Below are 8,411 nucleotides of genomic sequence, written 5' to 3'. Positions count from 1 at the left end.
TTCTCTATCCAATCCCGAGAAGGCAGAGCAGACGTAGCCCTTGTTTTACCGATAATATCGATGTCGTTGGCAACCGCCAGCAATTGTACGCTCTTGTAAATTATTGTGCCTGAGCGGTTCAGTTCTGCGGCTCTTATTATCTTCTCCAACATCAGATTAAATAAATCACACGAAAGGGAGTCCCCTTGTCTGAAACCTCGTTTGTTATCAAACGGCTCGGAGAGGTCCTTCCCTATTCTGACGGAGCTGCTGGTATTGCTCAACGTCATTTTACACAGCCGTATTAGTTGCTCAGGGATACCAAATTCAGACATCGCGGCATAAAGGCAACTTTTCTTCGTGCTGTCGAAAGCGGCTTTGAAATCGACAAATAGATGGCGTGTGTCGATCCTATTCTCGAGGGTCTTTTCGCTCGTTGACGGTGGGCTTCAGCTTTTTGCACAGTACACTCGATAAGACCTTATAACCTATGCTTAGAAGGCTGATTCCGCGGTAGTTGGCGCATATGGCGGGGTCGCCTTTCTTGTGGATTGAACAGAGCACACTTAAATTCCAGTCGGCGGGCATGCGTTCATCTGACCATATTTTGCATACGATGCATGCACCTCATCAGCTTCTCGCCGCCGTACTTGAATACTTATCGTACCAGTTGTTCTTTCGGGCTCGGTGAAATCCAACTACTTCTTCGGCGGCGGTACTTAATGATAGGGAAATGTGGTTCCACTGCTCGCGTATGTCGGATTGTTGAAGAGTGCTGTCAGAGAGCAGGTGTGTGAGTCGAGTGGCGAATAAATTGGCCGTCTGTTGTGATTGCAGCTTTTCGACGTTAAGCTTTCCTTGCATTGTTAGGCGCACATTTTTTGCTGCGAAGAGGCGGGTGCGTATCTTGGCTACAACAAGATAGTGGTCCGAGTCGATGTTTGGCGCTAGGAGTGTACGTACGTCTAAAACGCTTGAAGCATGCCTTCCGTCTATCACAACATGATCGATTTGGTTTCTCGTTTTTCGATCTTGAGACAGCCATTTAGCTTGGTGGATGTTCTTATGGTGGAACCTAGTACTTACATTACCATATTTCGGGCCCGGCGAAGTCGATCAGCCTCAGTCCGTTATCGGACGTTTCTTTGTGGAGACTGAATTCTCCGACAGTGGCGCTAAAGATCCTTGCCCACCTTGGCATTAAAATCGCCAAGCACGATTTTGACATCGAGTTGAAGGAAGCGCTCATATGTACGTTCCAAGCGCTCATAGAAGAGATCCTTGGACGCCTCATCCTTCTCTTCCTTCTCATGGGCGCAGATGAGCGAGATGCTGAAGAATCTAGCTTTGATGCGGATTGTGGCTAGACGTTCGTCCACCGGAGCTCCCTGATAAACAAAAAATTTTTAGGTAAAAGTGTCACCGTTTTTGAAATAATTACATTTTTTAGAATTTAAAAAAAAATCGTGCCTTTTCATGTGTTTTCTTTAACTGCAACTACAAACCGGGCAATACTTAGTAAATTTTTTATGTAAAATACTTCCAGGCAGTTGCCTCTCCATACTAAAATGCAATGTAGTTACAATATATTAAGGAACCATCATAAAATTAGGACTATTTCCGGATTTTTAACTTTTTGATATTTTCTTCCCCAACTTTGACTATCTCGGGTGAAAAAAAAATGTACTGAGCTATAACTTAACATTACATAAAAAAATTTCTCATTTAATAAAAATTTCAGAAAGGTGCCACACTTAATGTTTTGAATAGAAAAAAAAAGTTATAGCCGCTTTTGTGGGTAAAGGACTGAGGCATGCTAGAATGTATTTAATAGATCTAAATTCAATTTGCTCTTGTTACCGTCAAATGACATGCTAAATAGTACAAAGGTACATTATTACTTGCTCCTGACATTATTTTGTGTTACTTACCGGAATTAGTGAAAGTGGATTTTGTGAAATTGGACCCTTCGAACATTGTGTTATTAATACTATGACAGAGAACACCTAATTTACGGTGAAGCTTGCTGTAATGCCAGAGCTGCTCAAAGATTCTATGCAGAGTCGACATCCGGGTCGTGAAGTATTCGCCCGGACCCATAGAGAAATATATGAAGGTAAGTGATTTTTACACCTTTCTTGTTTGCTTGCTTGTTTCACTTTTTTAAGGTCGCATACCTGGAAGGCGTGGCGGCGAAACAGGACGTCCTGCAACGGTGGATGTTGAAGCTGTGTTAGAGGAAGTGCAACTAGGTCCATCGACTTCAGTGAGAATGATGGAAAGACGGACGGGAATACCAAAAACTACAGTTCACAAAGCTTTACAAGACCATCGATTTCATCCATACCACATTCAACGTGTTCAGGCTCTACAAGAAAGAGATTACCTGTCGAGAGTTAGATTTTGCCGTGAAATGTTGCGAATGCATGAATCAGACCACAACTTTTTTAATAAAATAATTTGGAGCGATGAATCATCATGCAAACGTGATGGTTATTTTAATTTACATAACCTTCACAGTTGGCAGATAGACAATAGATAGATAGATAGATAGATGGTATACATGTTAATACAAAATAAATAGAAACAAGTAAGAAAGTCTAAGTTCGGGTGGAGCCGAACATTAAATACCCTGTGCAAGTATTAAATATATGTTTTTTCACCTTTCCGAAACCTACCGCTAGATGGTAAGCCGGGGTGTATCAATTTTGATTAAATTAGCGTCCCTAAATTTTGAAATATTGCAGTTTCAAGCATTTCTGAAATTTACCGTTATATGAAAGGCGGCCGTAATTTTAGTCCGATTTCAATAATTTTTAACGTTTTGCTTTTATGTGGCAAGCACAGTTTGGTACAAATTGGTAGAACGGTTACCGATATACATATATGTGATCATAAGTGGGCGGTGCCACGCCCATTTTCCAAAACTTTATCATAACCGTATTTCTTGGTAATGAATTGTTGCAAGCATCAATTTTGAATAAATTAGCTTTAATATTTACTGATTTAACGAAGATTACGTATTCCTCTAAATTACCGTTATATGGGATGTGGGCGTGGTTATTCTCCGATTTTAAAAATATTCGGCCGTTTCGTATATTATATCAAGGCCAACAACTGTGCCGAATTTGAAAGAAATTGATGCAGCGGTTACCAAGATATACACATGTAACCGTAAGTGGGCGTGGCTACGCCTATTTTCCAAAAATATACAATATTCTTGTTTTTGTCTAAAACTTATTGTAAATATCAATTTTGAGTGAATAATCTTTAGTAGTTACTAAAATATCGCCGTTTTCGTATATCTGAAAATTACCGTTATATGGGAGGTAGGCGTGGTTATTGGCCGATTTTGCCCATTTTCAATACCATCCGTCCTACACCCGAAAGAAGTACACGTACCAAGTTTCGTTAAGATATCCTAATTTTTACTCGAGTTATCGTGTGCACAGACGGACGGACAGACAGTCACCGCTTAATCTATTTCTCTTTTCATCCTGATCATTTATGTATACATTTGTCTATATCTATCTCGATTCGTTTTGCCTGTTACAAACAACCGTTATGTAAACAAAGTTACAATACCCTTGTGCACAAGTGCGCTCGGGTATAAAAATGAGAATGCAGCATGTGTTATGGCAAAGCGAAACATAGCGGAAGCATATGTGTAAGTATATGTGTGTAAATGCAAGTGAACAATAGGAATATAGAGAATATATGTAGATATGTAAGTACATATGTATATGGCAAATGTAAGCACACAATATAGTTGGAGAATGTCATTAAGTAGGTCAAGGCAATATTTAAGGCAAACACAAATTTTAATTGCACTGATGTGAATGAACTAAGCATACCTGACCTTGAATATTGTAAGCATATAATAAAATATATATTTGTGAAAGTATGTATGCATGTATGTGCCTGGTTGCAGTCTAAACGGACAGACAGAATCGAACAAAGTTTTGACAGAGTATTGCCATGACACCTGAGCCTATAATAGGATGAAAAAAATTGGGATCCGACAAGGGGGCGTGGCACATTCCATAGGCGTGGAAGTTTTAATTAGCTATAACTTCGGAACCATAAGTCCCACGAACTTGAAATTTGGTATGCAGCCATACCAATGGTAGGTGCTTATAGGAGGGTATATACGAACGAGTTTTTTAAAAGGGGGTGTGGCACATCCCATAGGTGTGGAGTATTTTATCAGCTATAACTTCGGAACCATAAGTCACACGAACTTGAAATTTGGTATGCGGACATATCAATGGTAGGTGCTTATATGAGGCTATATATAAACTAGTTTGTAAAAGGAATCGTGTCACATCCCATAGGCGTGAAATTTTTTATCAGCCATAACTTCGAAACCATAAGTCCCACGAACTTGAAATTTGGTATGCAGACATATCAATGGTAGGTGCATATACGAGGCTATATATAAAAGAGTTGGTAAAACGAAACGTGGCACATCCCATAGGCGTGGAATGTTTTATCAGCTATAACTTCGGAACTATAAGTCTCACCAACTTGAAATTTGGTATACAGACATATCATGGTAGGAGCTTATAGAAGGGTAGCTATAACTTCGGACCCACAAGTCTCACGAACTTGAAATTTGGTATGCGGACATATCAATGGTAGGTGCTTATAGGAGGGTACACTGAGAAAAAAGACGCGTTGTAATGAAATTTTTTTATTTGATTACCGTTTAAAAATATTCGTATTTAAATCAAGTGCAAAGTGTTAACAAAATGGATTTTTCCATTATACATACACTACGTATAATGGAAATATTCAATTCAAATACGCCCGTGTTAAAATGAAGCACTTTTCACTGCACGGATGGCGTTTCGCACGTCTCAGAAGCTTTTTCATATGTAATTAAGAAGGTATATGTATACAAAGCATGCACAGCGGTGACAACACATACACTCATACATGGTATGACATAATGCACGAATCGCGCGCTGTGATGTTGATTCAAACTCAACATTTGAAAACACATGTACATGTATGGCTACGGTGACCATCCGTTCTGTTTTTTGCAGGACCGTACTGTTTTTCAAAGGTCGGCCCTGGGTAGTTTTCCAAACCTGAAAAACCTGAAAATGTACTGATTTTTTCCAGGTGTCCTGCATTTGTCCCGCATTTTCATCGTTACTTTAAAATTATCGGACAATGGATGGTTTTTTCAAAAAAGTGTTTTTTGGTACTTTTCGTAGCTTTTCTTCAACATCTCATGAAAAAATCTCCCAGTCAACGTAAGCGACTAACATATCGAAGGGGTTTGATGTGCCTCTTACAAAATATATAACTTGTGGCGACTTCAATGAAAATTATTAGTGCTACAGGCGACCATTTGCATTTTGTCGTCAAAGTCGAAAAATGTGAGATTTTCAATCAAATACGCAGTTTTATTCGATAACTTTTTTCATTAGTTTAAAAATTCGATAAAGGAGATATATAATTACAGTAAATTTTGAGCCAAAGATAATGAAAATCGGATTAGAAATGTAGATGCTATGCAGCCTTTGTAACTCGTCGTTTACGTCGATTCATGACGTCGATTTTTGATAAATAACTGCGAAAAGTACCAAACAACAAAAAAAGGGTATTGTTTTCGTTTTGAACGACTCAAAATTTGCCTATAAAATAATCCTTTAAAGATTTTCACTTTTCGTGCTTTTGTTATTATAATATGTTTTACTATACTTTTATAAATATTCATGTAAAAAAAAATTAATATCGATGGAGAAAAACGTGATTCACTTTTAAAGCTTAAAATGTATTAAGAATTTTGAATCATAAATACTCTTTTGATATTTTTATACTACGTAAATATATGTAGGCATATTTTTAAAAAATTGTCCTTCATTTTGAATCCATATTTATGGTCACCGTAATTATCACGCGCAACAGGTATATATAAGCGAGTGGCGTTAGCATACGACAACGGCATAGCGATGTTAGCATTAGCAGTAGTGCCAGCGCCCGCTGCAGCAGCGGACGTAGGCGCGCGTAAGATACCTTGATCAGTTGACTGTGTCGGCGCTGGAGCGACTAAATTACATTGTTCGTATGAGTCAATCGGCAAAGCAGCAGGCAGGCGATCAGAAGTACCAGACAGTTGAATATCATTAGAGCAAGACGAGTTACCGACTCTGTCAACAGGAGAAGCAGTGGGCAAAACTGTAGACTTCGCGGACACGGGTGAAGGGGCGAGGTTGTGATGTTTTGTTTTACTTTTTGCATTTTTCTTTTTCGCGTCATGGCACCCACATGCAAGTATACACGCACGAAGGTGTTTTATCTCAGCCGTAAGTAGCGCAAGGGCTGAGACGAGGTGTATCAATTTTGAGTAAATTAGCGTCCTTAAATTTCGAAATATTGCAGTTCCAAGCATTTCTGAAATTTACCGTTATATGAAAAGCGCCTCAATTTTAGTGCGATTTCAATAATTTTCAACGTTTTGCTTTTATGCGGCAAGCACAATAACCATATAGAGTTTGGTACAAATTGGTAGAACGGTTACCGAGATACATATATGTGATCATAACTGGGCGGTGCCACGCCCATTTTCCAAAATTTTATTACAAACGTATTTCTTGGTTATGAATTGTTGCAAACATCAATCTTGAATAAATTAGCTTTAATATTTACTGATATATCGAAGATTTTGTATTTCTCTAAATTACCGTTATATGGGATGTGGGCGTGGTTATTGTCTGATTTAAAAACTTTTCGGCCATTTGGTTTGTTGTGTGAAGGCCAACAACTGCGCCAAGTTTGGCAGAAATTGCTGCAGCGGTTACCAAGATATACGCATGCAACCATAAGTGGGCGTGGCTACGCTCATTTTCCAAAAATTTATAATATTCTTATTTTTCGTCTGAAAGGTATTGCAAATATCAATTATCTTCAGTAGTTACTAAAATATCGCAGTATTCGTATTTCTGGAAATTACCGTTATATGGGAAGTGGGCGTGGTTACAGTCCGATTTCTCCCATTTTCAATACCAACCTACCTTGGATAAATGGAAACCCACATACCAAATTTCATTGAGATATCTAAATTTTTGCTCGAGTTATCGTGTATACGGGCGGACGGACAGACGGACAGACAGACATGGCTTAATCGACTTCTTTATTCATTCTAAGCATTTATGTATACATTTGTCTATATCTATCTCGATTCGTTTTGGCTGTTACAAACAACCGTTATGTGAAAAAAATTCATATACCCTTGTGCACAAGTGCGCTCGGGTATAAAGATAGGGGTATATTTATTTTCGCTTCAGAACAATCCTAGGGGGTGGCGGCATTAAAATTCCGACTTTATTATTTTGGACCACTCTAATGCACACATACATATGTATGTATGTAGATATGTGTGTATCTATGTATATGCATGTACTTATATACATAAGTGCATAGTTATTTACTGAACAGTAGCGCAGAACGAGCAAAAATTTTGCAGCAATAATCAAATAATAGCTAAGCGTTGGTTTTACTACGACCTTGCAAAGACGAAAGCGTAGATACAATATTGCAGCAGCTTTCTACCTACCTTTTGTTTATTTTCCACTAATAATTAGTATGTAGTTTCGTATGTATCTACGTACGTTCTTCATAAAATTTTATTTTGTAAGAGTTTTGGGTGTACACCTACATAAATGAGATAAACGATGCGGTGCTGCATTCGCGATCACTCACAACAGCTTATCCTGAAAACTTTTTGGGGCGTTGTATGGAAGATGTTTTTTTCGCTTTTCTAAGGAATTACGCTATAATTGCACGTATAAATATATGCATTGTCGTCAATGGTAGAAGTAATAGAAAAGTCTTCCCACTTATGTAAAACAATGGTAATTGCCTATTGCACGCATTTCTTTTTCGAATCGTAGTACAGAGCAGCCTCTTAGATTTTTTTTGGAAAATACAAATCGTATGCTGCGAATGCCAACCTTTCGACATAAGCTACTATTCCATATGAACACATATATGTATATAAAAATGAAGCAAATTATTACATCACATTATTTTATCTATTTATTTTCTTCAATTTCTAATTTTGAGAAGTGGAGAATATCAAAATTTAAATTTGTTATCAATAGATTCGTTACGATTTTTTTGACACCTTTGTACATACATATATATTACCATCTTAATTCATATATTTGTGCATATTCCTACATTCCTTCCAACGAAACGCATTTGCTTGCATTAGTTACATATACATACGTACACATGTATGTATGCTGTATGCATAACCAAAACAAACGCGGAAAGTATCTCACATACAACGTCGTTGAGAATTTTTCGCGATAAGTTTATCACGACAAGCTGTTGTGAGTAATCGCGAATGGATTACTTGCATCTTTTCTCTCACTTATGAGAGGCCAACTGTAACGTTTGCGAATAAAACAACCGAC

This window comes from Rhagoletis pomonella, unplaced genomic scaffold (assembly GCF_013731165.1).
Source record: "Rhagoletis pomonella isolate Grant_MI unplaced genomic scaffold, Rhpom_1.0 Rhpom_scaffold_01035, whole genome shotgun sequence".
In the NCBI taxonomy this organism is placed as follows: Eukaryota; Metazoa; Arthropoda; class Insecta; order Diptera; family Tephritidae; genus Rhagoletis; species Rhagoletis pomonella.
Note: the sequence above shows the minus strand (reverse complement) of the source record.